Genomic DNA, 26,021 nt, shown 5'->3' with positions numbered 1-26,021 from the left:
TCAGACTTAGTTACCTCAGCAGGTTTCATGTGAATAGTACTGTGTACTGTATTATTGTAATTATGAATTATATCGGGTAAAATTTGCACCCATTTATAATTGCCCTGTAGAGTAAATTGCCTCCACATGCGATTTTTTAATGTCCTGTTGAATCGTTCCACTATACTAGCTTTCAGATCACTGTATGTAGAATAATGTTTAATGTTATGTCGCTGAACTAACTTAGCAAATGAAGAATTGTAAAATTGTTTCCCTCTCTCTGTCTGTAAATATTGTGGTATCCTTCCCTCACTAAATATCGACTTAAAAGCCTCGGTAACACAAGTACCAGTCTTGGATTTTAGAGGAACAGCCCATGCATATTTGCTAAAGGTATCAATAACTGGAAGCATATATTTGTAACCATGATTTATCTTATCCAGATTTTTTAAAGTCCCTGTAGCCATCTCAATCAGATGAGCCTGAAGGAATTCATTCACACCTTTCGTTACCACACTCAGTCGTTTGTAGTTACGACGAACTGGTTTGTGTAATTCATTCACTATATCTTGTTTTGACATTTTGTTTGAAAAGAAAATATAACATACAATGGATTATTCTCGGGGTATAATTGTTTCACTTCAAATAATAATTTGTCACCAGCTTCCGCAGGGAAAACAGATAATTCTTGATCCTCATGTATTTTATATTTATTTACAGATTCGTCCCAATATGCAACAGGTATTTGTAGTGCTCTGTAGACGCCATCTTTTCTCTGTATGGTGAAATTTGGTACTTCTATATGTTTTCCTTTCTTTACATACCCAAATTTAAAAAAAAATAATTTCGTCATCAATAAAAAACTCATGAGACTGACTGTAAGAGTACATTTTGTAAACATTTCCTAAATTAACATAAGTCCAGTGCCCTCGTACATTTGGTACACTCTCAAGTCTAACTATCTCAACGGTAAAAAATTGACGTAATTCGAGATCGTCTAATCTGCTTAATACCGTTTCTTGATATTCGTTTATAGTGCGTACCACTTCATCGTAGCTGGGTTTGATTTTCACATCGACATTCAAGTGTTTAAATTGTTCTTTGAGTTGCTAGGTAAAACCTGATAAAGCAGATTCTTCACTTGTTTCGAGAGTACTGATTTGTAGGTTAATGTTAGAAATAATCTCTTGTAAATTTTCTACAAGTTTCAATTTGGTATTTTGGCTCGCAAGATCGTGTACCTGACTTCTTATTTCTTCAAACAATGCATAAAGTTCGTTGACTATCTGGTTGGTAGGCAAAGTAGCAATAGTGTCTTGAATTATAGTAATTTCCGCTTGAATGTTTTTGATGTCTTCTGACTTGAGTATTCAATTTACTGCTCTTTCTACAGATCTTATCTCCTGGGAAGTGGGTAAATTGAAGTCTGTGTTTTGAAGTGTTGTTAAGGCCTGTTTAACTACATCTAACTCTGTAGCCCCTGCTACACTGGTTAAGTTTTAAGTTGCTGTATGTCATCTTGCGTAGGGGTAGACTGTTGCAGTGTTTGCAATTTGTTCTGTATGTCGTCTATGAGATGGTGAAAATGAGATAGTTCAGATTCAGTATTGAGATTCTCTAATTTTGTGATCTCTCGTTGAGTTACCTTTAAAGATTCAGTTATGCTGGGCAACTTAACCCATTACTGCCCAAATTATTTATTTTTCGAAATTTCTTGTATCCTTCGAAACCCTTTTGTAGTTTGTCTAAAATAATGCCAAAATAATGATTTTTATTTTTTTTGACCAATAGTCTTTTAGTTTTAGCATGTCGACAAATGTCGACAGTGAGCACGGATGGCACCATCAATACTGAATAACAAGACCTTAATAAACATGATTATTTTACTAAATATATGGGCAGTTATTACAACGAAATTCCACATAATTTATATTTTTATTGTTTGACATTCAGATTATATTGATACATGAACATATTTACAAGAAATTACAATGCTCATTCATATTTTTACATTTGCAGCGGTACGTAATAAAATTCTATCAATTATTTCTGAATTGAGTTGCTACTTTCGAACCTAACTAAATAAAAACATAATTAAATTTTGGAAATATAAAACAATGCATACTTTGTGTAAGTGTTGCTGATCTATTTCTGTGTGTGAAATGCCTCTGAACACTGTATATGGCATCCAACATTGCACTTCTTACATTTCTTCCTTGTAGCCTTTCCACAATGTCCACAACGTACTTGCTTGGAAACAGTTTCCAAATGATGTGATGTGGCATCAAATCGCACTTCAGGCAATACTCTGGATGATACTTTAAGGCTTGGCCTTCCTGCTAGTGGACGGTTTTTCACGTACGACTGCATATAATTCCGTACTACATACCTCGTAAATGAGAGCAGATCAAGCCCATCTTCTTTTCCTTTAGCAGTCAGGCGGTAAAGTTGCCATGCGTTGTTCATGGAAACGTTAAGCAGATAACTTATCATTGGCCAATAACACTTCTTGTTCCTGATACTAATCCTGTAGCAGGCAATGTTTTGGTCCATGCGGTCAACACCACCCATGCAAGTATTGTATAGAGCAACACACGAAGGTTGAGGAACTGAAATGTATTTTTTGTTTGCATTGCTCCATCGCCTTGCATGTACCAGAGGTGACACACCCGAGACAGTTGATGCTACTGTAACGATGTTGTTATCATGGTAGCGTACAAGAGTAATGCCAGTACTTTTGTCTGTTAGTTGATGGTAACTTCCCCGCTCTTGTTTCCTGCACGAACTAACATCCGGTAGTGCAGCATTTTCTACACGATTTGGGCGAACCGTACCAGTTCCATCGTGACCGTTTGCTTGTAAATGTTCTAGCAGACGAATGGAAGTAAAATAGTTGTCAAAAAACAAAGAGAGCCGTGAACGAGCCGAAAGTTCGGATATCAAATCCATGACTACAGAGCCACCTACTCCCAATTCTGGTATTGTATTTCCAGTCGCAGCACCTTGATACGGCTCTCCTTGAATAAGATATCCAAGACGCGTCGACAATGCCCATACTTTGAAACCAAAGTGAATGGGTTTCCCGTGGATGTGCTGTTTGGCGCCATGTCTCCCATAATATGGCACCATTGACTCGTCAATTGAGAGATATGTACCACCTGGATAAAATTGAAGCCAACGCTCATTTATCATAGACCAAACTGGCCTTATCTTCCCAAAACGATCAACAGCGTCTAGCTTTGAATTGCCACAAAAATGTATGTATCGCAGTATTTCTTCAAACACATTCCTTGACTTTGCTTTCGAAACACCTGCGTGATGTACACCTTCAGCTAATTCCCAATACATTCTGGTTCTAGCCATCACATTGTACCCAGAAGAAAATATTATTGCAAAGAAAAGTTTGAGTTCATCCTTGCACAATGTAAATGCAGGTTTTCCCTTCTGTACAGCATACTCAATTGTGGATTGAACTATAAATTCAATAACTTCATCGTCCAAAAACATTTCGAACAATTGTAAAAGTGTGAAATCATTTTGAAGAAAGTCGGGCCCGTGTGAACTCGATCGAAGGTTTGTCTCCGATGTCACTCTTTTCCCACTTACGAACTTGAGACTTTATTCTCTGATACTGCAGTCTTGATTTGTTTACTCTCGATTTGACACAACTACCGGGATCTTGGCTTGTTGACGCTTCAGATTTTGGTCGCTTCTGCGGAGGACTTCCAAAATCAAACTGCGGCACATCGGACACTGAAACAGCTGCAACATTATCGCACGCATCATCATCTGGTTCACCCTGTCTCAAATGCACTATTCCCTTATCGGTGATTTTGGAGCAAACCAGCACTGCACCTGTCCGAAGTTGATTACCAGAAAGTTTGTTCATATCTCCAACGGGTTCATCTTCATCACTATCACCAACGCTTAGAAGAACATTCTCAGGAGACTCGGTGTATACAATTGCATCTAAGAGGTCGTCTGTCTCTTCTAATATACAATCTGCTCTACTGTCAACCTGGAAAAATTATACAACTGATAACGTAACAGGGCCGGTGATGAAAACGGTGGACCCGTCCGTGCTCACTGTCGACAAATGTCGACACTAAATTATAACGACGTACGTAGAAGATGATAACAACCATTCAACGAAAGTGAACATAGCGTAAATATAAGCAACATGTCCTATTTATGCACACATACAAATAGCCTAATTAAGATTTAGGATAATACGAAAAAACATACCTATTGCTAGCAGCCATAGCACACGATGCAAACACAATGCAAACACGTGTGAACAACAATGACTCCCCAAGCTCTGTGGAGGGAAACTGAAGGTCACTCTGCTGCAGTCGCTGAAGTAGTTGCCAACTCATCCAAGAAAGTTATCGTTGTAAACAAATATCACAAAACACATGAGAAAAAAAAATATACTAAATTATTAAATTTTATGTCGACAAATGTCGACAGTGGGCAGTAATGGGTTTCCTGTACATTCGTCAATTCGTTTCTCATGGCTGTCAAAGTGTCTTCAATATGAGCTATGGTACCCTGTATCTTTCCAAAATCTTCGTAAGTTTCTAACTCTAATTTGGTACTGGCAACACTGTGAGCGATGGCATTTAATTCGGAAGATGAAGGTAAATTATTAATAAACTCTTGTAATGTTTGTAATGTTTGGATTGATTTCTGTTATGGCTGCATGTAATTGGTCTGTTTGCAGTTCGGATTTAACATATTCCAGTGAGGGAATTTCAAAAGATAAAAATTGGTTCTGTAATTCAAGAATGCTTGTATTGAGCAGTTCATATTGCTCTTGAGTCTTCATAGTTTCAATTATGGAACGAATAGTATTCACTTGGTTATTTAGTTCTTGCTTTAGATGTTCCTAGGTGGTTGTTTGAATTTGACGGAATTTCTCAAAATCATTTTTTAATTTAGCTAAATTCTCTTTTAAATTTTCAACATTATTGAGAGACGCTAAATTAGTATATTTTTTAAATAGAGACTTGAGTTCCCCATCAATTTTTACTATGGGATTAATTAATTCAGACTGCAGACTGGTAATTTCAGCATGTAAGCTTACATTCAAAGAATTTTGTAATATTAATAAATCAGATTTAAGTTTCTTAAGACGTTCGTCTAATCTGGCAATGTCGCTGGAATTATCTGGTATTTCCTGTTGTCTTTTGTTTCCAAATATGTTCATTTTGCTTTGTTTTATTTATTTGTTTTATTTGTATTTATTTATTTTTATTTTTGTTTCGGTATTTATATATTCATGAGAGGATAGATTATTCTTATTTCGATAAAGAGAGGAATTAGTTTATCATACTCCCAAATTATTTCAGCATAGAGCAAATTTCCTTTCTTTACTTCGTATGTTGTGTTGGGAAACATATTATTGTGCTTAATTCTATAGAAATTTTTTCCTACATGAACAACAACAGCATTAGGTGGTGAGATAGTTATCTGGATTTTCCCTTTGACAGGAATCTCATATGACGGTAGGTTGTTGTTAAAAACATATAGTTGCTTTCCAATATTTTCGTCTACCTGGTACCATATACTATTAAGTTGAATAATGACCAACCCTCTCAATTTGCGATGAAGATCGCAAATTACTTGCATTCTGCTGTCCAAACTTCTCTCTATTTGGGGAATATGTTGCTTCTTATAGCCAAATACATTCATTGGCATTTTTTTCTTTTGGTTTTTTTATCATTTTAATATATTATATTTTTTTACTAATTCTTAAGATATATAATATTTTTTATGGTAAGCTATGTCGACTCTGGTCTCATTTTAAAGAGTACGTTGAGACACCTTTCTACGTTGTATGTTTTTGAGATACGAGTGTTTTAATAATTTGCAAATAATCACTAGGTCAACAAAACTGTAAGACAAAATCTATAACTTATTATCTTTCTTTATTACACGCAAAGGAACAGATAACAATCTTTATTCCAAGTTGAATCTGTTTATCGTGTCATGTCATCTATCCCCTGTTCGCACACTACATATGTCAGTGTTACAAGCTAACATTGATTTTCTCTTCGCACAACATGCATGACCTCGCTATTCATTCATTCATTCAGTTTTTGTCTCTCTATTATCGACATAATATTTCTAACAGGGCATTGCCTCGTTGTTACTTGCATATTACAGAGCCCCCCCCCAAAGGGGGGAAAAGAAGTTATTTCTTACACAGTATTGACATCTAGTAGCAAATAATTGTACTTGGAGAAACCTGAAAACAGAATAGAAGCATGTGTATGTGTATGTAAGGGCTCGCCATCTAGTTGCAATGGAGAGTACTAATATAGCTTTCATAACTGAGCATGCGTAACTTTCTCCGAGCTAGTAACATTTAGCAATACCTCAATGTTTGTACATACACTTGCATATTACACTTTTCCAGAAGGAAAGGGGGTTACTAACAAATAGAAATATGTGTGTGTAAGTGCTCGCCATCTAGTTGCAAAAAAGTACTTGTCTGACACAAGTTTCATTAGCTAATATTTTATAACATGTTCAAGCAGTGACTGGATTTAGCTGAAGACCATAATAGAGCGCTCTTAAGTTGACGTAGCTAAGTTTGTAGGGCCCTCAATGTTACTGCTTAAGAAAAAAGTTTTTTTAAAAAAAAATAGAAAAAGGAACACTACGAAAACCTATGACATTACTTAGATTCATTCATTCTTAACAGGTCAATGTCCCAATATTCACACGCTCCCGCAAGTGCATCAATCTTCACACATACACTTAGGAATGTTTGGAATGCAAAGAATTATTGTGACAAAACTATTGATTTGTATGAGTAAAGAAAACTAGGTTACATGAGAATTCCTGCATGTCACGCAAGTTAGGTTCCCAAAAAATACTCCTTACACAGTGATTTATATATCACCAATGCCATCTAGTTGCAAATAAATGTACTTGGAGAACATGAAAGAAGTAAGTATCACTAGATGCTGCCATCTAGTTGCAAAAAAAATGTACTTGTTGGAAAAAGATTCATTACTCAATGATTTTATATATCTTCCGGTAGTAATACGATTAGCTGAAGACATATAACAGAGCGCTTTCGAGTTCACGTAGCTAATTGCTAGGGCTCAAAATTACTAAAATATGTTTCCCTTGTATATTTGTTGTACCGCCATGATGATACTGATTAGTTATAAGCACAAACAATATCATAACACTGGAGGATATGAGAATATGCAAGTACGGTATCTTCGCGTCAAATATAAATGGACCGAATGTATACTGGGGTATTTTGCAAAAATTTTTAAAATTTACTCATGTGAGTCAATTATTTTTTACAGTTAAAAAAAGTAATGGATTTTGCTTTAGTTATCTGAAAAAGTGAAATTTTAAAAATTGGGTGTCATAAGGGGAAATTATCTAAATCTTAGAATTTTTATACAATAAAATTGGAATTTAAGCTCTTGCGTGAAGCAAATTTTCAGTTTTTTACACTTGGAAAATCAGCTAAAATCTTGATTTTCAGTTAAATTACACTAGAGAGCTCACTATGAAATTGTTAGATTTTGGGAGGTGACTGATTTAGCCCTCTCTTCTACCACTCAAGGGTTATTGTTATCAATTAATAGTACGTTTCTTTTTTGTTCAATGTTACCAAATAAATTTGTTTGTATTATGTACTGAGTCACACGTCATTCGATTCTGTACCTTACGTATCACCTCATTTGACATGGTTGTAATAAATGATTGCACTTTAGGTCATCAGGTGATCTTCTGACGTCATGTACTGACTACCAACACAGGCACAACTGACACATTGTCATGGTTGTAGCACGGAAACGGTACTTTTCCGGACATGGGTTCCTATTCCAAATATTGTCTACTCAGTTCCCTCTACTAGCCTTAGGAGTTTGTCAGGGGGATTTCCGAGCACCCTGTATGTGTTTTGTTTCTTTTCCTTATTCATATCGATGGCGTAGTGGTAGCGTCCTCGCCTTGTAATCAAGGGGTCCTGGGTTCGATACCCGGTGGAGGCACAAGTGGTTCGGATCCCACTTTAAACTTTAGGTCCAGTCCCGATTAGTCTTATTGTGCACATAGTGGACTTAAAACACCTAATCAATCAATCAATCAATCAACCTTATTCATACATGTATCAAAAGAGATAATGGTTGTAAAATATACCAATGTTTGTCAATATGTAGTGCGTACAGCTTACTGCCCGCACAAGGAAATACAAATAATATTCAAAATATTCAAAAATATAGAAGTCCACTTGTATTACAATTAAAATCCTTCTCGGAGTCCAGTTCTTCCGATCGACTTTCATTGAGTGACGAATTTTCAGTGAATGAAGTCCGATCACCGCCCTTTATCCTGTCTTTCAACACTGGAGTCTACACTACTTCCTTCTACTATATTCCAATTCATCTTGTGATGCTGGGTTAACACTGGAACCCATTTCAACCCTCAAAATAGAAATGTGAAGTTTGTTGAATATATTAGTTCCTATTAGTATTAGAGGGCTAATGTGAGGGGATGACTTTTTGTCATACATTTTAGTCCGATGAGAAAGTCCGGAAAAAATGCAGATAGACACCTCAAAATTCAATGCGCTATTGTATTTTAGAGGTCGATCCATTTCAAGGTGGGAGAAAAAAAAACGATTTTAAATATTAAGCGTGATTCATAGTGTTATACATTTTGAGAGTGTAATGAATTGAGCTCGAAGTAATTTTAGGCCATTTATAGCACCACAATTTTTCAATAAAACTTTAAAATGTAATGCGTAGTTTAGGAGGTAAGAGAGCAATTATCCAGTGTTAAGTAATGGAATTACAAGTTCTCAGGTTCGACATGGATCTGCCTTCTGAATATATATTCATCAATCGCGATTATCTGAGAGTGGCAGAAAAGCAACGCTAAATATCAAAAATAAAATACAACCTAGGGCAAATATTTTAAATTAACTATGTGTAAATACAAATACAAGAAATATCGTAATATCTTCGGCAAATTTACAGTTTTCAAGACGGAATTCATACATCGGTTATAGATACGTTAATTTACTGGTGTCGTATTCCGTTTGAGTGAATTCGGCCAATGTTCACGTTGGCGGACATTACATTTGAAAAACTCATTTTCTTAACTCAGCAGTTTCCATGTGCGGTGTTTTTTTCTTTTATGTTACTGTTGTATACAATAACATGTCCATGTGTTTTATGAAAATTCTGTAGAAATACTACTGAATACATTTGACGGAGTGGTTAGCACAGAACGCTACGACGACAGGGATCCCTGATTCGGATCTAGTTCTAGGCACGGTAGTTCGTTGTTTCACTTCATCATTTGATTTGATTACATTTTTGGTTATTTAGCGTTGCTTTTCTTACACTTTTAACTAATCACTACAATGATTGATTTGGTTTGTTTTACTTCCCATTTCTGCCACTTTCGACTAACTGCAAAGATGAGGATGAGATATGATGAAATTGATGAAGGGACACTCACAAAGAATACCAATGCCCAGGCCGGATTTCAAACCTGGGACACCTGCCATCGTAGCACACTCTGATAACCACTCTGCAACGTAGGTCGGCGTTATTTTTCGTAATTTTCATAACTTATCCTCAACAGTAGTACAAATGGGGGAATTTTACGTCCGACCTTGTACAAGGTCGATTAATATCAGGGCCTATTTTGACTAAAATTAACCTATATTTTCATATCTTCTGGTAGATTTAGCTAATCTATAAGTTTAACAAATTGCCTAATCATACAACGAGGTCTAAATCCTAGTACAAGGATTAAAATTAAGCTAGAACTTACAGGTGTAAGTGAAATTCTGGAATGTCCTGCCAGAGGTCCCGTGACCCCTGTTGATTGGCTGAGCTGACTCAGGAATGTCCCAGCAGGGGTCACGTGACCCTTGTTGATTGGCTGAGCTGGCTCGGGAATGTCCCGCCAGGGTCACTGACCCGGGGGAGAATGACCCGAGAGCAGAGCTGGCTCGGAAATGTCCCGCCCAGGGTCCACGTGACTCTGTTGATTGGTTGGGTGTGTGTATATATATTAGTATGCCCCTCCCCTTCCCTCCTCCTATCTCGCAGACTTTGAGAACGGTAACTTACACTTGTAAGTAAAATTCGGAAATGTCCCACCAGGGTCACGTGACCCTGTTCATTGTTTAGGTGTGTCTATATATATATATATATTGCAATATCATCTTACCAGGGTCCCTGGACTAAGGATAAGATCTACATTAGGAATAAGGATATTAAATTAGGCACCTGGAATGTTCTGAGCCTTTACCGGCCTGTGGCATTTCAGTGTACATTTAATGATATAGTTAAGTATAAATTAGATTTAATAGCTGTCCAGGAAGTTAGGTGGCCAGGAGAAGAGAATTGTAAAACTAAAAATTATACTTTTTTCTATGGTGGTACTGAAAATCATATTTTTGGAACAGGCTTTTTCATAAATAATAGAATTTTCTCGGCTCTTAAAACAGTAGAATTTATTAATGATAGGATATCATATGCAGTTTTACAGGGTAGGTGGTGTAAAATTATTTTGATAAACGTACATGCACCAACGGAAGATAAAGATGATAATACTAAAGATGAATTTTATACAGAGTTAGAACAGGTCTTTGATAAATTTTCTCAGTATGATATGAAAATTCTGTTAGGTGACTGTAATGCACAGATTGGCAAAGAAGACCCACGAATGGTAAAGAAAGTCTTCATTAATTAAGTAATGATAATGGTATAAGATACTTACTTTTGCAACCTCAAAGAATTTAATTGTGAAAAGTACCACTTTTAAACATAAAGATATCCATAAATATACCTGGTCTTCTCCAGATGGTAAAACTCATAATCAGATAGATCATATTCTCATTCATAAGAGAAGGCATACTAGTATAATTGACGTTCGTACACATGGAGGTGCTGACTGTGCCAGTGACCATTATTTAGTAATTGCTAAATTAAGAGAAAGACTCTCAGTGATAAATCATAAGCAACAAAATCTAAAAGTTATAAAATTTGATACAGGAAAGTTTACTGATGAAAGAATTAAGAAAGATTACCAAATTATACTGTCAAATAGATTTGATGTTTTGCAGGATTTAAATGATGATGAAAATATAAATGAAACAGACGTAAATAAGAATTTGGAGCACATACGTAATGCAACAGAATCAGCAGCTAAAGAAAGTATAGGATACCATAAACCGAGAAAAAGTAAGCCATGGTTTGATAATGAATGTCATAATCTAATAGAAATAAGAAATCAGGCTAGACTTAGGTGGTTAAATAACTCTCGATACAAATCTAAACAATTATAATATAATAAAGCGAGAAGTTAACCGCACGTTTAGAAGTAAAAAAAAGAGATTACTTAAAAAGCAAAATTAACGAAATTGAAACAAACAGCAAAAATAAAAATATCAGAGATTTATATAAAAGTGTAAATGAGTTTAGAAAGGGGTGGCAACCTAAAGTAAACTTGATAAAAGATAAAGACGGTGATTTTCTAGCTGACCCAAGCGATATTTTAAATAGATGGAAGAACTACTTCAATGAACTTTTAAATGTCTATGTAGGAGATAAATCAGAAGTAAATGAAGTAAACACAGCAGAACCTTTAGTTCCAGAACCTAACTTGACTGAAGTTAAAGATGCTATTAAAAAGCTAAAGAATAACAAAGCACCTGGCATTGATTTAATACCAGCTGAGTTAATTAAATATGGTGGAAATTCATTAATAAGTCAAATTCACAAATTAATTTGTTTAATATGGAATAAAGAAGAAATCCCTCAACAGTGGAAAGAATCCATAATTGTTCCTGTGTTTAAAAAAGGTGATAAAATGAACTGCAATAATTACCGTGGAATTTCTCTACTCTCAACAACATACAAAATATTGTCTAACATTATTTTAACAAGACTAACTCCATATGCTAATGAAATTATAGGTGATTATCAATGTGGATTTAAACGTAACAGATCAACTACAGATCAAATTTTTCACATCAGACAGACACTTGAAAAAAAGGGGGAATATAATCAAAATGTCCATCAGCTATTCATTGATTTCAAAAAAGCATATGATTCGGTCAAAAGAGATAAATTATATAATATATTAGTAGAGTTTGGAATACCTAAGAAGCTTGTTAGTATGATAAAAATATGCACCAGTAAACAGAAAGTAAAATTCGTATTGGTATTAATATGTCTGAAAAATTTACAATTCATGATGGGTTAAAACAAGGAGATGCATTATCTCCTATCTCCGTTGCTCTTTAATTTTGCCTTAGAATATGCTGTTAGGAAGGTAAAATAAAGTAAAGAAGGACTAAAATTAAATGGTGTGACTCAGTTGTTAGCATATGCAGATGATGTAGACTTACTGGGGGATGATATGAATACAATTAAGAATAATGCTAAAATATTTTTCAAAACTGCTAAAGAGATAGGTTTGGAAGTTAACAAAGAGAAAACTAAATATATGCTTATAGGCCGAAACCAAGTGTTAGGTAATAATCAAAATCTAATTATTGATAACAACTCGTTTGAACCAGTTTCCAAATTCAAATACTTAGGAGTAATATTAACAAATGAAAATTATATTAAAGAGGAAATAAAAAGTAGGCTTATTTCAGGAAATGCATGTTACTTCTCTCTATATAAACTTTTGTCTTCTCGTTTAATATCTAAGGAACTAAAAGTTAAAATATACAAAACCGTAATTTTGCCTGTAGTATTGTATGGATGTGAAACTTGGTCCCTTACATTGAAAGAAGAACATAAATTGAGAGTACTTGACAATAAGATCCTTAGGAAAATCTTTGGACCTAAAAGGGATGAGGAGACAGGTGAGTGGAGAAGGTTACATAATTTAGAACTACATAATTTGTATTCATGTCCAGATATTATTAGAATAATTAAATCAAGAAGACTTAGGTGGGCAGGCCATGTGGCACGAATGGGAGAGGAAAGAAAAGTTCACAGGATTCTTGTTGGGAAACCTGATGGTAAGAGACCTGTAGGAAGGCCAAGACGAAGATGGAGGGACAACGTTGAGATGGACCTAAGGGAAATCGGTAGGGATGGAAAAGAGTATATAGATCTTGCTCAAGATAAGGAAAGATGGAAGGCCTGTGTTGCTGCAACCATGAGCCTTCTGGTTTAAGAAGGCTAGAGAGTTAGTTAGTTATCTTACCAGGGATCTGAAGTCACAGGGATGCTTCAATAACACATTTAAGTAGAGCTTAAATATACTTGTGAGTTGAACCTGCTCCGACTAAGAGAAAGGAGATATGGAAGATTGAATATAAGGTTATTCACGCTTGTTCATAACTGGTAGGCGAATGATGTTCTTATCCAGATACTTCTTGCAGACGGAATTGTGACTGATGTCAAGGTTAGATACTGTGACCCTTGACTCAATATTCTGAGCAATTTCCGCACGAATGGCTGCAGGCTGATGCAGCCGTAAACTTCGTACACCGTCGTCGTAGTTTGTTCGTTGTAAAGTGCGTGAGTAAAATAAGAGAAATAAAAGCGAGCTTCAGGGCGAGCTTACTTTCATAATATTTTGCTTCGAAAGGTTATCATGTTAGATCCACGTATTTACCTCTCAGTCAATGCTTCGAGGAAGTTACGAAGTGTGCGCATTCTTGAGATTGCTCGCCAGTCGGGCAATTCCAGTGAAAACACAAGCATAAAATAATCTCTTGACGAGGTTTTCTCGTACTTTCAATCACCATATCTCTACATTCCCCTTGTTACGTCAATGGATCCATTCTGCGATGGTCGATCAACCATGTCAGATAGGGTTAGATATAAATTATCATTTATTAAAATTCCAAAATCGTAGAACACCAAAACACCAAAATATTCATATCACCAAGCAGCGTTGAACAAAACACGTAGAGAAAACAAAAATAAACTGTAAGTTAAAGCCTCTTGTGTACTCAAATAGTTGGAGCACTAACAAGCGAAGTCTTGAGGCATATAAATGAATCGTGTAGTATTGAAGGATAAACCAGTTGTGAATAAAACACGAAGGACACTAGGACGGCCGGAAAACACAGGCCATAACAAAGCGAATAGAACTTTGCACAACACATGTGGGTTTGTTGATTGTTTGCAAATTCCAAAGCACACTGAAATCCAAGCACATTGCGGGGCGGAGCATCGAGCGATGGTCACTATGGCAACGCGACAGACAGTATGTCGCCAGAGGCGGGGCTCACTATAGAAGACAAAGTAATGCCATATCGTAACGAAGAATCGTAGCATCGTACCTCACACGGGGCTTGAAAATGTAAATGCACCAAAATATACAACAGCATCCGTGATTCACACGAAATGTTCACAGACGAAACACGTGAGCGCGAAGTCATTTGAGCGAGGCAAAAGCACCGACACACACTTGGCATTCAGACGAAGGTGAATCTCGAGCGTATGATGTCTCTGTACGCTGCAATGGGAGATGCCAGCTTGAGGGGCGACATTCTGAGTTGGATGGTTATAAAACGTTGCGGTACTGCGACGCGTCCGGGATGATGAGAAAGTCAGCCGATCGTTCCAGACGGGAGAGGGTCCTTCAGCGATGCAATTCCACAAAATTGTCATCCGTTCACTTCAAAGAGCCAAGATCTCTCTCTCGTAAGCACAGGCAGCAGATTGTCATGGTGAATGATCCAGCAGCAGTGGCGGCGATGATGATGAAACAAGCGAAAAGGAAAAATTAGGGAAAATGAAAAGGGAGTGGATCAGACTTATAATAAATGGTGGCGAACTCAACAGAAAAAAGGACTTTTTTTAAAGGACCTGTTTATGAATAACAGGTTTACAGGGGGAAATTTCGCAGAGGGGCAACGGGGGAGCTGGGGGAATAGCGGACAAGCCGGGAGAGGGGGCGGGGGAGGAGGCCCCACTGGAGGTACCAGAAGTCTATGTCCTTTCGGAAAAGTTGTGGTACATCGGTTTGGAATAGTTGCTTGTTGTTTCGTACCAGAGGAGAAAGGGGGTGGGGAAGAGGGGGTGGGGAATAATTGTTGTTTCCGGGACATGTGAAATTGATTTTAAAACAATTGGGGAACTTATAGAAGATTTCTTTAATCGTTTTGGGGGTGTTGTGACACGTGATTTGGGGGAACAATAGCAAGATGTAATTAATAAAATCAATAAGCCGATAAGAGCTATCACGATGGTCGCGATAACGGCATAATGAGCGGGAGACATCTTGTGGTGGAAGTCTGAAAGGAGAAAAGAAAGGGGAGTTCAGTGATAATAGAACGAATTATGTGATTACCAGACATTTCCGTCTGTAATATGTGTAAATGTCGTATTGAAAAATAATTGCAAGAATTTTACATGTAATGTGGGCAAAGGATTAAGCGCCTTCGATTCGCTCCTGACCAAAAAAATAGAAAAATAATAACTAATAGATTTATAAAAAGTTCATTGAAAGAGAGAGTAGGTATTTAATTTCATGGGATATGTTGTAATATAATTAAGCCTTGTTTCCATATTAAAACCAATAAGTTGGGATAATGGGATAATGGGATATGTGCCGTGATTAGTTGAACAATAAAATCAACGGAGAGAGTGGGAAGATTTGCCTATATTTATTATATGTTTGTTAACATATTTAGTGCATTGCATCTTACAAAGAAGCAGTTCGCGTTACACCTGAGCGTAAATAAAAAATTTTGCTATGGCCAAAAGCCAAACGTTCAGCAAGTTCTACGCAGTTCATTTGTTCATTAAGTCGTTCATCTTGTTCTTTCTTTCGTTCTTTATTGTTTTTTCAACATTTGAGCGTATGTGTACCAGCAAATGGGGAAAAATGTTTCTAGGTGATATGTTCAAACTATTACTATGTGTATAATCGCAAATTATAAAAATAACATTAAAATATCAGGGGGAATTAATTATTAGGTAAGGAATTTATTAGAAATGTTCCGGTGATTAGGAGGGCGTTCTGTAATCCTGGGCTTTTTTTTTTCCTAAAAAAAATGAGTTCGTTCTGATGTAGAAGTGCATTGCGTTCACGGGAAGTGAAGGGGGGTAGGCGTGGGAAAATGCTGGAGCGTGGGATGTTAGCATGTGCAATGTACGTAGCGAGGAGGCTAAAGAGAGAACGGGAGTGGAGTGTGTTAATAAATGTTAGTGCATATGTGAGCGGGGTTTCATGGCACTAGTCGTAGCGGGCTTTCAACCTAAAAATCGTGATTGTATCAGTTTTCTGTTTGTATCTGCCATCAATAAAAGTAACTTCATAGGAATTCTCGTTAACTTATCCAAGAATAGTTCCTTTGTACTTATAGGAGGACGCAAAGGCTTTAGAAACTCCGGGAGTCGGAGTGCAATCTAGGAGCCACACATGTTGGCCTGGTGAGTACTGAATTTGTCTAGAAGTGCGATCTGTGTACTGTTTCTGTTGTCCGAAACGCTTTTGTAAATTCTCATGAGCGGTCTTACGTATGGACGTCAAGAGTTCAAGTCTTTGTGCGTTTGTCTGGGAAATATTGTCAGGGTTCGAAGGGAGGACTGCGTCTGCTAGGATCCTTGGGTTATAGCCAAAGAAAGTGAAATATGGACTCTGACGTAATCCAGAATGGAGTGTAATATTATGGCTAAACGTGGCACTACCTAGGTAGTAACACCATGCATCCTTTTTCTCCAATACAAAAACTCTCATGACTTTCTTTAAATAGCTGAATGAGCTCTCAACTAGCCCGTGTGCACAAGTGTCTATAAATTTGAGCTCTACGCCGGTAATATTGGCTAACTCCCGTAAAAGTAAGCTTGAATTGGGTGTTGAGCGATCTAAATAAATAGTTTCCGGTAGACCATGGACTAGAAAAACTTTCTCAACTAGAGCTGTTGCTATGTTTTGTGCATCATGATTAGCCAAAAGAGCTGTAATGACGTATCTAGTACAACTATCGACTATTGATAGAAAATATATGTATTTGTGTGTCTTAGAAGAAACTGAGGGTCCACAGACGTCAAGATGAATTTGTTGGAAAGGAAGAGGGGCAAGGGAAATTTCCGGAGGGTATGGGGGTAGAACCTTGTGGTTTCTTTGAGATCTGGCAAGGGATGCAATGTCGAAACTTATCATAGACAAATTTCTTCATGTTAGGGAAAAAGTAGCGCATGAGCATTAAATTATACGATTTTTGTGCGCCTTAGTGACTTCCATTCATTTTATGTGTATGAATAAGATCGAACACTTGATTTCTTAATGCGTGGGGGAACGCAAAGCCTACCCCGACATCCTGTCTTGATTCTGGTTGTTCTGTATAAGACGCCATTTTTTAGTACATAAGAATAGGAGAGTTTTTCTAGCCTAGGATTGCTAGCTTGATCTTTGTTTTCTAAAATATCAATAATGTCTCTTAAATAAGGGTCTTTACGTTGTTCTGTGCTAATATCAAAATCTTCTGATTGTGTATGGAATACTTGATGAATATACATATGGTAATATACAAAATTGTCACTGGGCCTGAAGAATCTTAAGCGTACTGTGGGAGTATTAAATTGTGCCTACTGAAAAAGTGAATTCGGGAAATGCTCCCAAAGTAGGAAAGGGAGGAGACTAAGTCAATTTGAAGCAATTTGTACAGAATTGTACTCAATTGCAAAAAGAGCCTGAAACACCTCCACCATGTTGTAATCCCATCTTACCAGGGATATGAAGTCACAGGGATGCTTCAATAACACATTTAGGTCTAGCTTAAATATACTTCTGAGTTGAACCTGCTCCGACTAAGAGATAGAAGATATGGTAGATTGAATGTAAGGTTATTCACGCTTGATCATACCTGGTAGGCGAATGATGTTCTTATCCAGATACTTCTTGCAGAAGGATTTGTGACTGATGCCAAGGTTCGATACTGTGACCCTTGACTTACTATTCCGAGCAATTCCGCACGAATGGCTGCAGGCTGATGAACTTCGTACACCGTCGTTGTAGTTTGTTCGTTGTAAAGTGCGTGAGTAAAATAAGATAAATATGAGCGAGCTTGAGGGCGAGCTAGCTTCTATAATCTTTTGCTTCGAAAGGTTATTACACCTTTCGAACAGGCTGAATCATGTGAGATCCACGTATCTACCTCTCAGTCAATGCTTCGAGGAAGTTACGAAGTGTGCGCATTCTTGAGATTGCTCGCCAGTCGGACATTTCCAGTGAATAAACAAGCACAACATAATCTCTTGACGAGGTTTTCTCGTATTTTTAATCACCATATCTCTACAATATATATGTATATATATATATATATATATATATATATATATATATATATATATATATATATATATATATATATATAATATTTTTGCTCGGGCGTTGCCACTAGTCGTCAAAAAGCAGTTTGTGACGTGGTCGCGGCATATAAAACAAGTGGTAAAATTTTGGAAGCAAAAAAATGCAAGCCCACGACCACTTCACATCAGCATTGGCGAAAATTAGAGCAAAAGAAAAAAGGTTTAATGTCAAAGCTAGAGCTGTAAGAAATTACACAAACCCTCAACCGTTTTATCTTTTTCCTCAAAACCACCATTTATTACCTCTGTGGCAAAATCATCATTCATCCGAAATATAATACCCAGCTATAACCAGAGATATATCAAGTTTTGGCCCCCTTATGCTGACTCACAAAATATCGTGGATCTCGAGCACCCGATCCCAAATATACAGTATCCTTCCCCTTTTCTTTAGCAGTCGCGATTAGCTATCGGTTTCCGTATTCGTGGTTGTCTAGCCACGAAAACGGACCCAATCTCAACATGCACAAAACAAGATGGTTTCATAGTTACGATTTTATCTTTATCCAATACGTAACGTAGCACTTTTCCCTCATTATCACTTCAGTAAGATGTATGTAAAAAAAAGACAATGAACAGATGGAATGCTTGATCAACAAATAAGAACAGTTAGAAAACGTCGAACTTCAATTTTGTGGCAATTTATTATAACAATCTAATCCCCGTACAATTCGTAACTTTCCCCAAACAACTGACAAATACGTCTTCACAAATATAACTGTACGTAGAAAAGAGTAAAACAAACATGCGTAATAAATAATTCATTTACCATACGTACCCTTAAAAAATATGAAGATAAGCACACATAATAGATATAATGGCATTTGCACGGGTTTAGGTGATCGGAAAACCTTATGTTCTTTTGTCGGAGATATTCTAGAAACCAAGCTATTAGACTTAGACTGTACTGTGGTTGCATGGAATAAATGAATTAAGTCTCGATGCACAAAAATGGATAATTCAAACTATTACGGAAAATCATTATGAACTAAAACAGCCCGGTCATTAACACAAACCAAAATTATTTGCAAACTTAATTATTCCATGTCGAAACCATCAGTCAAAACGGCACAGTCAAATCCATGTGTAGACCAGGATCCGATCACCTTCGCCAGTGTGCAAACAAGCAGAAGAGAGCTCCTTTCGTATGTATGCCACAACTGCCACAGCTTTTCTCTCTGAAGAAAACCTCGTCCGCAGCCGTGACTTTCTCCGTTGAGTTACAATGTTCTCCCGCTAGGGGAAGCAGCGTTGCCAGTTTTTCCTGTCCGATGTCGAGACCCGAGCGTCTGGTACACTCTGACGCAAAACTCCAAATGAATTCAACGAGGAGAATGTGGTGAAGCTTTTAAAATGATAACTGCTACAAGCAAGCACTACAAGTTGTCACTGTTCGTCGTCATAAGCAAGTCTTCGTGAGAGGAATCGTAATATATATGTACTGTTACAAGTGCCCTGTAGATGCAGATTCTACAGCCAAATTGACAGTTCTTTGTGTATATTGTGTAGATCTTCGTGTATTTATATTATAATATTTAAATATATGAATATAATATTTTTGTGCGTCTGTTTCTAAACTAGACACCGTGCATGAACCGCCGTGGAGCTTTCTGGAAATTAACACTCAACAGGTTCTAAAGCCCAGTATTGCCAAGATTGGTCTGCATGGCTTTTTTCCTCTATAATAATACCAGTACCCAAAATATTTTTACTATTCTTGATACACTTAGGCATAGAGCCGTCTTTCCAGTATAAATACCAATACCCAAAAATATTTTGCTATTCTTGATACACTTAGGCATAGACTTATGTCTCCACTAAAACATATATATATATAACAAATACCAAAATTATTTTGTTATTCTTGGTACACTTAAGCATAGATTAGTTTATATTCAATTTTTAGAAGTGTTTGTACTAAATATATTATCTCCAAGCGAGATTGAAATATCGAGACCCTCTAGAGTTGTGTAGTCTCCAGAAAAAAATGTATATAATATATATACCCAAATATAAAACAATGGTAAACCCTTCCTCTAAAATTGAATGGCCATATTGTGGTAAATTCATATCCAAAATAAATTTGTCAAAACATCCGGCAATATACAGCGGTCAACCGAAAAATCCTCCAATACCAACCCAACCCTGTCCCTATTGTGGGAATCCTATTAGCATACCCAATCTGAACCGACATAAGAAGAGTTGCGAATCTCAACCATCAACCAGCCAGACCAATCCTAGAAAAGTAAAAGCAGATATAGCTCCAACCGATGGCCCTGTACCGAAACAAACTAGATCTTCCGACTACACCTAGTGCTATGTCTTTCAGTAGTCGACTCAATGATTACTCCTTCGAATCGAAGCCATGTTGTGATATCAAGAATTTCTTGAAGAACATAAAATCTTCAATAATAGAACTCCTGAAGAATGAACTTAAAAATAAATCTGTTAAGTTCAATACTATCCTATCTTCTGAATATGAGAAGCCCGATGAAACATATCATAGATCTTGTCATATTCCAAGACTGACTCTATATTTGAGTGATATCGATAATTTGGAACAAATCTATTCCCAGCTTATGGACACACTGCTCACAAAACACGAGAAATTGGAGGCCAAAGGATCTTGTTGGAAATTGTGCGGGAGTTCACACACAAACTGGAAGTGAAAATAAGCCAATTCTCACCCCTCTCTGCTTCTACCCATGCCCCTCTTCCAATGGATATTCAAGATAAGAAAACAGTGCTTAATATAAAAAATGATGATAACAAGTGTTTTCTGTTGTGTGTCAGTAGGTGAAACCCAACGTTCTGGCGCAGCCCTTTGACCTACTTTTTATTTTACGACGTTTTACGGACTAAACTAACCTACAATGAGAGAAAAGTGGACAGAAAAAGCTCTGGCATCACTTTTAAGATATTTTTTACCTCCTGCAATTTTGCTCTTATATCTATATCTATATCCTCGCCCTTTGACCTACTTTTGAAGTGACTTACGACATTTTCCTATAAGTCTGTCTCCTCTTACTGTAAGGTCCCTCAGTGTAATCTACTACGACCTGCTCTCAGCGTAATCTGCCACGACCTAATAGGATGTTTTTTTTAAAACTCATGTGTGATCTACGGCGTGTGTGTGATAATCAAAATTAATTTTGTTAAGGAAATCCCTTGCCCCCAGAAAGAAAAAATCCTGCCAGGGGTGCGTGGTGCCCAACACAGTTCTAATGCCCATGGCTATCAAAGCCATGCCTCTGTAGAGTTTCATGGGTTATTTTTTTTTTAAAAAAAAAAAACATGACTCCCTACAGAGGACCTCCGTGTGTAATGTGTGTGTTTTATGATTGAAGAGAAGAAAAATTTTGGTTAAGAATGGAATGTGTAAGAACTAAAAGTTTCCGTAGGGTGCAGCATCTGAAAGAAAAAAAATCCTCAAATAGTGTACATAATATGATAGAAAAATATAAAAAAAAGTGTGAATGCAAAAATTAGTGTGAATGGTTGTTTTTTTAAAAAAAATGTGGTGCAAGAAATAATACAAAAAAATAGTTACTTTTTGATGCAGAAGTCTAATGGTGCGAGCAGATTTCTTCCTCGTCATGGTATCCCCATTCTCGGGTGTGGATGTTGCAGTCCAGTAGCCTCAATTTGGTGTCATGGGGATCAAGCGCCACTTTGTTGATCATGGATGTACGCAACTGGTCGATGGTACTCGTGATGCGATGTTCGGTCATGTGTTTGATGCTTTTGTTGAACAAGCACGACTTGTAATCTTCCACAGTTAGCTTTTTCGTACTCGAACGACCCACCCCCTTTGCCTTCTTTATTTCGGTCTCATCCTGGATTTTTATGGCGTACATTTTTGCTCGAAGACCAGCAAACTCTGTGATGATGCGGCCGTTGACTTCATCCTTCATCTTCCCGATCGTCATTTTCTGGCTGTTGTCGAAGAGAGCGTGATTTTTCGGATAATTGGAGCAATCGAAATGCTGGCTCATGCTTTTGAGATCTTCGTATAGATCATCGGTGCGGATGTTGTACACGAAGCTGTCCGTGTCGGTGTATGCCACCTCGATCCCCTCTCCATAGCGTGGTTTCATGATGTTGTAGTGAAACTTGTACATGGCCAGCTTCGACAACTCGAGGATCGCGACTCCCACGGCGATTGGTTTGTAGAATGTTATGTGACGGAGAGCACGTTCGATCAATACCAACGTGTCGCTCAGTATCGTGAAGTTCTTGTACGTGGGCTGAGCGACGAGCTTGTTTATTTTCTTCGGGTCGGAGACCAAGTTGATATTTCTTCTTTTCCTAGCATCTTCCATGCTCTTGCCGTAGATGCTGTTGTTCATCAATTTGTATAGGTCTTTGTCTGCGGAAGAAGAAGCTGATGCTCGACGTTGAGTGTTGCCGTCGATATAGGGTGCTAGCCACCTGGTCTGTCTAAACTTCAATCCCGAGTGCACGCGCTTCAAAACCAATCCATGCTGGAGGTAGAATTGTAGGAGACGATAATGCACCACGTAATTCTCTTTGCTCTTGAAGGTGAGCATCAGCTTCTTCTCCGGAGCCGATTCCATCACAGGTGCCATCGCAAATCCATGGTGTTCTTGATGAAGCGATGCAGGATATTCCAAATCTACTTTCAGGAAACATCCATTTTCATGATCTTCGCTCCATTCTAAACAATCTTGAAGTTCCTGCTCACTCAACCATTCGTATTCTCCGATGGGCAGAGGCTCGGACATGGCATAACCATACGGTTGTTCATGTCCCAGTATGCCAAGAAGTTTGTCGGTTTCCCTGCATCGAAATCGGCAACATATGGATTGTTGGCCTTGACGTATCGAAGGGGACACTGGACGATTCCTCCACGTTTTTGCCTCTTCGACAAACAAAAGTTGATTGACGTCTTTGATGAGTTCTATCTTCATCTTCGTGGATTTTAACATCGCCTGTCAAGAATAACCCGGTGTGGTGTAGCTGAAAGCGGGGTCTAAACCTTATGCTGCCATTCCTCTCGAGCGATGGAGATGAAAACGGTCGCTCAATAGCGTAACATCCAGTTTTAGATACAAATCATGATAGTCGGCCATGGTTTGACGAGAGAATGTAGACCACACAAGCTGAGCATGATGGTAGTCCTCTTCGGTGCAACAGGTGTCGCTAAGACGACTGTAGAATGATTCTCTCGGTGGTAATGATGTTTCTGAGAATTTGGAAGAATCCGTCATGTATTCGTAGGGGTAAACACCCTTGCGTCTCAACAGTGCTAAATGTTGGTTGCCAAAACATTTCCTGGTGGCGACCAAATCATCGTCGGTGAGTTGAGACGCAAGTGTCGCCAAACGCGAAGACAGAAAGTTGTAGGAGTCCAAGAAGCGAATTTCTACGTGATTGCCATTTCCAACGTCCACCTTCTTGCTGAATGAAATGAATTTCTCATTGGTGCGAGCTATGACGCTAATGGGTTGAGCGTCGCATCCCATCTCCTTTATGAAGATTTTGGCGTCGTAGCCCTCCAAATTGTGAATGAATACAGGAATAAAATTCGGTTTTTTGATTTGTAGATTACAGTTGTTACACAGGGGGGCCACATATTTTCCCGTGTGATGATTTATGGTGGCGTTTGATATTTTCGAGGGTGAAGTTACTTTCGCACACATCACACTGAGAGGCAAGGTCGTATGCTTCCTTCTCTTCCTGGGTAAGAGGCTCGATTGCTTTGTCTTCTCTTAGTAGAGGAGTGAATTGTATGGCCATCTGTTTCAAGGTTTGAACGAATTTTTGTGGAGCATCATTGCCACGATGTAAAATAACATTGCCTGTGTTGTTGACCATCAATCCAAAAGCGCAGGCTTCGTGATGTAGAATTTCGGTAGTGCTCGATACACTGGGATTCGGTTCGCAGATGGCGAGTGAAAGTTGGAAACTTTCAAAGTCGGCGCATATCACCACGGGATGCCAGAGTAATGCCTTGTAGAGTAGTGTGTTTTGTGATAGGATGAGCGCAAAAATCATACAAATGAAGAGCTCATATGATTAAACAGATTGATTTGGATATACTTAAAACAATGTCAAGATGTCTATATGAATCAATCGGCCTAGTGTGCACACAGTTAAATCTAAAGAATCTTGAGCCCTAGTGTACAAATGAAGAATCACACAGTGTACAAATGAAGAGCTCATATGATTAAACAGCCCGATTTGGCTATACTTAAAACAATGTCAAGATGTCTATATGAATCAATCGGCCTAGTGTGCACACAGTTAAATCTAAAGAATCTTGAGCCCCAGTGTACAAATGAAGAAGCCTCAACAGACAGATTTGGCCATGTGTGCAAAGGCTGAATCTGTGAGATTGTTGTTTGGTGTAAGCCTGCTAAAGATATCTAATACAATACAGGATTACCTTGGACAAAGGCAGGCTGCAAATAGAACTGTTACCTGTTTTCTTCCTAATCTTTGATCAGTTTTATGCCTGGGGCAGTAATTACTTAGCTCAGAAATGCATTAGTCTTTCAGACAGTTTCGATCGGGGAGATCGATGCATTGCTTGCCCTGGTAATAAATTATGCACGCTTGGGGGCTTTTATATTCCATTATTGCTGTCATGCATGGGAGGTAATCTACACAGAAAAAAATAAGTTGAAAGCGGGCATTATTGATATTTCTGAGCAAAGCCTTTTAGAATTGGACTCAGGCCTGCATGCCATTGACTCCAATTCACTGGAAGGGCAAGAAACTTCAATTAATATTTCTGTGTAATAGGGGGAAATTCTTACTAAAAGGACATTACTGCTTTGCATGACAGAATGCAAGCCTGAGTCCAATTCTAAAAGGCTTTGCTCTGAAATAATATACACACAAGTGAGACTTTGAAAATATTCACTGCTAGCTGATATCCAGCTCAGAGCTCCCGGGTCTGAAGACCGGTAGAGAGTGTGGGCATAGCCCCATGGCTTATATGCCTTGTAATCAAGAGACTCCCAGGTCTGAAACCTGGTAGAGTGTGTGGGCATAGCCCCATGGCTTATATGCCTTGTAATCAAAGGCTCCTGGGTTTGAGGCCTCCCCATGGAGAAGTGTTAATATTGCTGCCTTGTAATCAAAGGCTCCTGGGTTTGAGGCCTCCCCATGATGAAGTGCTAGTCTTGCTGCCTTGTAATCAAGAGGCTCCGGGTTTGATACCAGGTAAAGTGTGTAGGCATCCCTGATGGCAAAGTGTGTAGGCATCCCTGATGGCAAAGTGTTGGTATTATTGCCTTGTAATCAAGAGGCTCCCGGGTTTGATACCTGGTAAAATGTGTGAGATTGAAATACATGTGGCAGAATAATATCCCCACACGTGAGACTTTGAGAATATTCACTGCAGATTTAAAGTACAACTTTGACTGTATTTAGCTGATATCCAGCTGATAGCTCCCAGGTTTGATACCTGGTAAAGTGTGTTATACAACAGCATAATCGAGCAAAACTATTTTATATTGGGGATCACCAGAGCCTAGTTACTGCTGTTGTCTTGGTATAAAAGCACCAGCTCAGCCACTAACTGCTGTTATAATTGTTTTGGCATACTATCCATAGTTCTGTTTTTTGGACCAAGAAATTTTATATAAATAAACAATAAAAATGCCAAACTTGAAATATTGTAATCAATGCAATAAAAATATATCTAGTTCTAATTGGGCTAGGCACCGGCAT

Source organism: Lepisma saccharinum, chromosome 29 (genome assembly GCF_977018435.1).
Source record: "Lepisma saccharinum chromosome 29, izLepSacc3.1, whole genome shotgun sequence".
Classification (NCBI taxonomy): Eukaryota; Metazoa; Arthropoda; class Insecta; order Zygentoma; family Lepismatidae; genus Lepisma; species Lepisma saccharinum.
This window is presented reverse-complemented; position numbering follows the sequence as displayed.